Genomic DNA, 8,582 nt, shown 5'->3' with positions numbered 1-8,582 from the left:
TTTGCAGTGCAGTGGCTGTTGTGACCGTACACTAAAAATTGTATCACTCGCCAATCATAGGCATCAATGGGGACATACATAAATACAAACTGCCTCTGTTTTAGATAAGCACAACTCAAAAGTACAGCCTTTGACACGTTCTCCATGTTTCTATGGCAATATTACTGACTGATGTATGGTTACGTTTTAGAAAAGTTAAACTGTTGAGGTAATCCAAGACAGAATGAGTCATTGGGTTTTACCAATCCACTGTGTGGGCCATTCCCACAACTACTCCTATGCACTAATGTGTATATTATTGACAAGGAGACTTCTTTCCTCTGAGTCTTGGCTCCTCGACTGTGTTTTCTCTCTTGACTGTGAGCTGCTATTACTAGCGCTGCACCCTTTTAAAGCCTTGGCAGTGAACCGATGCAGAAAATACGTCAATATTCTGACACAGATCAAATCATTAAAATAGTAATTCAGCTGCTATATTCAAAATGTATATTTTAACAATGGATTCAATTACTATGTGGATGTGAAAAAGGATCGCTTGTCAAGACAAACCCACAGAGAAGCTCTACGGAGCATTTCAGTCTCACCGCTCTCATCGCGTCGTTTCCAGCCGGCGAAAAAACACTGTTGGCTACCTGCCCTTCACCTGACAAAGTTATTAGCAAGTATAGCCGGAGAACACAATGGAGCATTTAGTCAGCTCAAGAGCCGTTTCCCTCAGCAGTTGTTGGAGAGCGAAAGATAGCTAAAAGCAAAGTAGATATGGACACAAACACAACATGCCAGTGGTTGTGTTTACACCTTTTCTCCGCTGCTCCCAAGTGGCCAAAATAAAATCAAAGTTAATACAGGACTAAGATCATCAAGATAGTATTTATTTAATTTACCTTACTCATGGAGAAGCCTGAAGATTTGCATCAACTACGAATACAAATTCAATCAAATTGAAGCAGTTACAGTTGAGACTGGCGCGTCTGACAACTCGAGTCCATCGGGTTACTCTATGTCAAAGGAAATCTGTTTGTTTTTTTCACACGCCTATAACTAACATTGTTTGGAGTGCAACAGAAGGACTTCAACATTTTAGCAGAAAGCAGCTGATGAGTTGTTGTGTTTGGAGGGCAGAAAGTGTGGCCACAATGACATTGGCCAGTTAACTCAGTAAACTACAGCTACTCTCTGTGTATGTGTCTGTGTCTCTGTTGACCTTTTGCTGATTGTGAATTAAGTGTCGGTGAGTGCTTCAGGTTCCTGGCCTTTGAAGGTTATACCGACTAGCTCTGTTCACTACGGGGCCAATAAACAGCAAGTACACAGGAAATCTAGAATCTCTCCGTCTCGTGCTCTTTCCCATTTTTTTTGCCCCCCAGCGACCTCCTGTATCCTTCTATCTTTCTGAACAAGGGATATCTTCACACCCACTCCCTGGGAGATGGAGGGATGCTGAAAATGAAAAGAAAAACAATTAGTAGCGCCAATGGGCCTGTGTGAGGTAATGAAATTGCGTGTCTCATTGTAGCGTGTAATGGAGAGCAGTTTGAAGTTAATTGAGGGGAGATAGGACACTGGGCTACTGTCTGCCGGAGCATTGTGTTTGGGCTTAGGGTTTATCACTGAGAGAATCACTGAACCCAGAAAAAAACAATTCCTTATCAGACCTCATAAATGAGAATTATCTTGCTTTAGCAGATTAGATAGCGAGATCAATTGTTATTATAATTAAATTCATATTCTTTTCATCGGTTTCTGGGTCAGGTTCATGGGCATTAAAAACCTGGCAGAGCCCCCTTCAGACTAAATCATCCAGCCAGTACAAATCTGACTATATTTCTGTTTCATTAATTCTTATAAACGTATTTCGGGGTCTCTCCTTGAATGTAACATTAATATTCAATTTGGTTTAACATAGTGCATTTCCATCAGCAATAGAAAAATCAAAGATGTTGTTTTTATAATGCAGTCTGGAGAGTAAACCTTCAGAAAGTTCACAGTCATGGCTCTGACACTCAGCTAGTTTTCAGAAGGCGATAGAGTGCCACCTTCTGGTGGACTGATGCATGGTGTAAATGTTCTGCTCCACTAGCTCGTAGTAAGTGTCCTCGTGAATGTGGCTTGTAGAGAATGAGCTTAGCAATTGGAAAACGGCCATAGGATGGTCGAAATAGCTGAAATAAAGTACACGAGTGCTTGAACCAGCAATAACAAAACAACTTTGGTGCATAAAAATGCAAAGGTTTGACATTTTATAAAACTGCTTTGCAGTCCTATATGATGCTCATGACGGTGTGAAAAAGTATTTATGCTAATCTTGTGCATTTCCTTTTTCTCATGGCCCTCTTGGACTTTAGCGTTTCTTTTTGTGACTGGAGTTCTTCCAGAGCCAGCTGCATGTATCATCAAGCCTGATGAAGGATCAAAAATGAAATAAATACTGGATGTGGGGGTGGGGGATGTTCCTCGCCCCTCCTCACACCGAGTGTTGACAAAAGACAATTAAACGCAGCTTGCCTACAGTATTGATCATGTCTCCCTGATAGGCAGAGCAGAACCACAGCACCTGTATTCATTAAACAACCTGTTTAGCAACCATGCGGCGGAAGGAGAAATCAAGCTCTGTTTGTGAAACAAAGCGCCACAGGCCAAGAAACACCTGCAAGATTGCACGGAAACTTTTCAGTGGAGCGTGACGGAAGGAAGGAACAGAGAGGAAGGAGAGGACAGCTCGTGACCTTGTCTTTGGAAAAGGGGAAAGGGAAGGAAAGAAAGAAACGAACCAAAAACATAAACAAAAAACTGTGTGTGTTTATTGCGGTAATAATTGGAATGAGACAGAGGTTATTTATTGCTTTATTGCTTGATAAACACGTGTTCCCTTTTGGGGCCTGGGGTAAAATGTTAACAAGTTTGACTTTTCGCTGTGAAATTAAGAAATGCTTTGGCAAGTCAAATGATTCAATGAATATTAAACAGACGCTGCATATTGAGGTCTAATTTGTTTTGATAGACTTGTTTTATTTCGGGAGACTGAAGCGATTGCTTTAACCTATAGCTTATCTACTTTACATTCCGTTCGCTGCTTCCTTTCACCCTTCAGTGGTAACTCTTCATTCCAAAAACCTCATTGAAACTAGGTCATTTTCCAGCAGACAGATTATAAATGGCAGATCTTGTAAGCATGTGCCCATAAATACTCAGGGGATTTAAAAGGCAATGTTATAGACCACCATAAGCAGTTACTTACGTCCTAAACATTCATATACCGCTGTAATTGACTACTATAGCTTTCAATTATATTATGTTATATTATATATATTGTTCAAGTTCATAAGCCCTGGACATATACACTGCGTAGCGGTTTACCAAAGGCAACTCAAATTCACTCAGAGCATTTTGCTGACAGGGAACAAAATAAAATAGTTTACATGTTAGACCAGTGTTTCTCAAACTTTTATTCAGGGGACCTACTTTATAAAAATGATAAACCATCACGACCCAATTCACAATAGGCCTGATCTATAAATCATGAGAAGGGCGAATTTGTGTGTAAATGAACATGTGAAATAAACATCACACAGAAAAAACTAAATGTTCTTTATCCTTTCATTTAAGATGCAATGTCATAAGTAGACTATAATTCTCAGAACAACATGAGCATTCAGGCTTCCTCAAGTGGCTCAAATGTGTACTGCAGACATAAATGTTAAATTAAAAACTATGTAAGAAATTCTGCACATTTATTTGGCGACCCAAGTGAATTCTCCTGCGAGCCACCTGTGGGTCCCGACCCAGTTTTGGGGAATGACTGGCTTAGGCTATACAATAATTTACCTCAGAAGAACTGCCAGACTGTTCTGGGTCAATAGGATCCTGATAGGCCCTGTGTGTAAAGGGCTTTAGACTGCAGAAATGGGGCATCAACAGAAAAGCTCAAAGATTTCTGTTGAACCTTGAGACACGAATGAGAATCCGTTGTCTGGCCTGCTCTCCCACTGGTCTCCAGCTTTGATGACCTTAACCCTACATCAAATCATTGGACATTGTCTCTGACAGCAAAAAGAAGAAGCAGCGTGATCCCAGTTGTCCTCATTTAATTCCCACATCTAAGGGAAGGGAATGAGTATTTGAATGAAAGCCCAATAAAAATATAGTGCTGAAGCTCTGACATGAGGGAGAGCTCAGTGTGTGCCCTGTCTTACCCTGTGTTATCCATCAACCACGACCTTGACCTGCTGCTACAGCCGAGGACATCTCTAGGGACTGCAGACATCGAAGACACAAGCAAACTGGAAGGAAGATTTTCATATGCCATTGACTGGCCTATTTGTAGATGAAAGGCTGCACTGTGGATTGATTTTTTCTGCTATTCAGCAGGGGTGACCTTTGGCTGCAAGTCTGCTAGCAACTGAACTCTGACAAAAGGTCGAAGAAATGCTTGAAAGAAAAATGTGAGGGACAGTTTTCCAAGCTGGGGCAAAGGTTTTCCAAGAGACAAAGAGATTTAGCGTCATGTGTAAGGGTTCGGCTCGTAAATAACTAGTTTCTATGACATGCATGTTTGGTTTTGGTTGGACTATTTTCAACATGGCGGCTGGGTCACAATCTTTGTCACTATACAGAAAAGTGAGTGCACCTGACATTTAGCAGGTCTGTCTGTGTGTAAAACCTGACTCAAAAATACATTTATCTGCACCTTTATTCCCGTTTACAATCATTTACATAATGTGTTAAAAAATGTAGCAGATGGAGACCTTATTTTGATGCAGCCAATCAAATCTGTCATAAAGCAGTAAAGTCGGTGTTATATCAAAGGAAGGCTGTTTGTCTGTCTGATAAGCACGTTTGAGGCATACTGGCTCCTGAACTCACACTTGCACCTTCACTCTATAGCTGCCTCCAAAATAAAACTGTTCATGATAATCTCGTAAGTGCAAGTGGAAAATCACCAGTGAGACATTACAAATCGTTCATGTTCTGCTCTCTAGCTTGAGACTTGCTTAGTCACATTTATTAGGCAATATTTAGGACAAATAGTACACTTGCTCACCCACAGAAAACACTTTTCTCCTTGAGATCTGTAAAAAAAATTACACCGTGGCATTTGCTCCTTTTTTCAAAAACAACATCCTTTGCTTACTAAGGCGTTATTTTTCTATGACACAGTGGCTCCGGCACAGAGGAGCTTCAAAGAGCAAACACAGGCTTATTAACTGTTAGTCATGGATCAGGGCATTTGCAGTCTACAATGATCCTTGGAAAAGCCCACAGTGTATTACTTTGAACTTGTTCTTGGCCTCTTGTTGATCTTTTTCCAACATCCTGTGGGCAAGGTTGATTATTAATGGCCTTTTTATTTGTTGCCTGAAGACATACAGGAGGTATGAAGACAGGTTTATGGATTAATAGGTATGTCATTGAGCAGCATTTTCTGATTATGTCATCTTTCTATTTTTAACAAAATTACAAGGGCAGTTTGATAAGGTGCCATTTGGCATATCATTGTATTTTGTCCCTTTGGCTGAGACAGAAAGGTTGCTACGTTGGTGACCATGCACCATGATAGTTTCCTCAGAGGTGGGTATTTGAACGCACTTGACCTCAGGATAGGCCTTATCAACAGATGGACAACTCCCTTCAGGTAATTCCAAGGCCATCTTAAAATAGAAGCCTTTGAAAGCATGGCTCAAAACGTCAAATATGTTAACAGACTAAGACTGAGAGTTTTAAAAAGGGCTCTACAAACTCAGTCCAGTGGTAGTCAACACGTTTAATGAATTGCAGCCACATACGCAGCCGGTGATTTGGTGTGCGGACCGTGTTAGCTGGTGACTCTCAGCCGAATGTGTCTGTTGTTGCATGTAGTGACGGCAGCTGTTAACACAAACAGAAGGTAGAGGTCCTCTTAAAAGCCTTCAATCAATTTGAATTACATACTCATCTGTGTTTATTCTCTACACCAACGATTTACTGAAGTTACTGCAAGCAACCACAGACTCATTCGGCCGAAAGTCGCCAGCCCTCTGAACCCCAAAACCAGCTGGCGGGATCGAAAAGCATGTTTTTTTTCAAACAATCGCGAAAACTACACCGTTGATCCTCATTATCATCAGATTTTCCAACAGCCCTTGAACACAACAAAACATTGTTTGTTCTTTATATATTGTACATATTAAGATGTTGTAATTTTTGTATTGTTTGAGATGTTTTTATGTTATATTTGTTTGGAATGACTTGCCGCCTGATGCTGCCTTTTTGGCCAGGTCATCATTGTAACTTGTTTGGTTAAATAAAGGTAAAATTAAACGCTTCAGTCAGAAGTAACAACCAAAACAAAGCTTAAAATTGGGATATTTGATCACAAACATTTTATTCTACATGTCTCATTTAAAATCAAACAGTTAAGTGACAATTCCCTGAAACTTGGACTGAACTGCAGACTGCTGAACACATTGAAGAGTGAGAGAAGAGGTCGTAAGTAGAGGTTGTAAAGACCTAATCTACCTGTATACAGCAGGTAGATTTTGGATATATCGATTCTACTGTTTTCAGAGAAAGAAATTCAACTTGCGTTTTTTTTTTTTTCCTTTTTATGATTTATGGTATTGTAACTGTGTTGTACTGCACAAAAGACATTTTTGAGTTCTCTCTACTTCTAGCCATGGTTGTACAATTTACATAGAGGTGCAGGACAAGGCCACAGAGAGTAAAATATGACAGGTGCAAAAAACACCCCGAAATTGCTTGGGGTCCCGAGTGGTGACTAGTGAAACACCTGTTGCATAGAAACGGTCGTCATCCTGTTGGAATTCTGTAGAACTTGAGTATGCTGGAATATCGACAACCGAACACGCAGCAACAAATACTTTAATGCTGTTTTAATTTAATGTTTAAAGCGTGTCAACTCGTCTGGATGGCTGGGGCAAAACGGCACTTCAGTTTCTAACACACGTACACATCATTTGTTGTAAAGAAGGCTCTATAGGGGTATGTGAAAATGTACTAGACCAGGGAAGTGAAAAAAAGACATTAAGACGTTGAACCCTGCTTTGATATTCATCATACTGTTATGTATTTGCCTATTTGGGTGTACAATTTCCCAATTTACGAGGCACTGTACCAAGTATGTGCAAACTAAAAGGCAACAAGTTACTGAGTTACAACACATTAACAGGATGAAGCCAGGCATTCCGCATGTGTATATCTGCTGCCTTGGAGTGTAAACCTGGATTTTTGACTAGACATTGCGGAGCCGTACATCTGCTTGGTTTCCCTTTTAAGCCTCTGAAGATATCAGTACCTGCTCTGTACATACCTCTGTGGGTCCATTTATAATTAACTCACTATCTGTGGCATTCATCACACACCTGAGACACCTAAGACACACTGAGATAAAACCTTGATTATCTGTGAGGTAATCAGGCTGGGATCTTTTTACTGTAGATTATTACATTTCACTTGTCTACAGTCCTGATATCTGTTTGTTGTGCACTTTATTTCATATTTTATTGTACATTGTAATGTGTTTCTCTTTCTTGCACTGTGTTGATTGTTGTTGATTGTTTAATGTTATGCACCACCCGCCGTGACAAGTTCCTTGTAGGTGCAAACTTCCTTGGCAATAAACGGTTCTGATTCTGATTAGCTCTGTAGTTAAGGTAGTTACTGCATTGCTGTATTTTTGCCCACTATACTCTGGATATACAGTCATATTTTCTAACAATGACCCTCTTTTATAGGTCGGACAGTTTTTAAGAGCTCTAATATTTGTTTTGGTCCACCCTCTCTGTTGACGCATACCGCCGGGCTTCAGGAATGCCGCAATATTGGATCAGACAGCACCTCCCACACAAAGCGTCTTTCTTATCACTCTTTCTCCACCTGTTCTTACAGTGTGCGCTGCTATCTAGCTCACATACACTATAATATACTCGAGAAGGCGCTTTTTGAAGCTTTTTTTTTTTTTTCAACAATATTATCAGGTCACGATGCCTCTTTTTGTACTTCCAAGACAATGGATTGCATAAGTTGACGCTCTTCATGGGTCATCTTTTCTCTTATCTTTGCCAAGTGTGTGATGCTTAGCTTTGATTTGCAAAAGAAAATGACCTTGTTATCCTTTTTACTGCACAATTGTCTGAACAGAACACATTATCAAATACCTTTGAAAGTGACTTGAGTAATCTCTTTACATGTTCAAAGCTAAATCTTTAATAAAGAAACAGGGATTTTTTTGTGTGTTCCATGTTTCACTAGTTGTAGATTGTAGACTTTACTTTCACCATTTGACTTTTCATCATTCATCAAAACCTTACCAGTAAATATGGCAAACAATTGCTGTATTGACAAACCAATTCACTCCTTAATAAGTATGAACCCTGACCTTGCCTATCACTATTTGCTGTAACTGTGTCAGCTGCTGATGCCACTCTTGGAATATTCCTACGCCACAGTCCAACCCCTTATTGTCTTCCTGTCCACCAGTCCTCGCTCTCCACCCACTGCTGAGGTTACCTGCTTAATGCTGAAAAACACGCCTTCTGTTCCGAGGAGGACTCAGTGGGGCCCACACCTCTGTGTGCTAGCGGTTA

This window comes from Pholis gunnellus (genome assembly GCF_910591455.1).
Source record: "Pholis gunnellus genome assembly, chromosome: 14".
NCBI classification, from domain to species: domain Eukaryota; kingdom Metazoa; phylum Chordata; class Actinopteri; order Perciformes; family Pholidae; genus Pholis; species Pholis gunnellus.
This window is presented reverse-complemented; position numbering follows the sequence as displayed.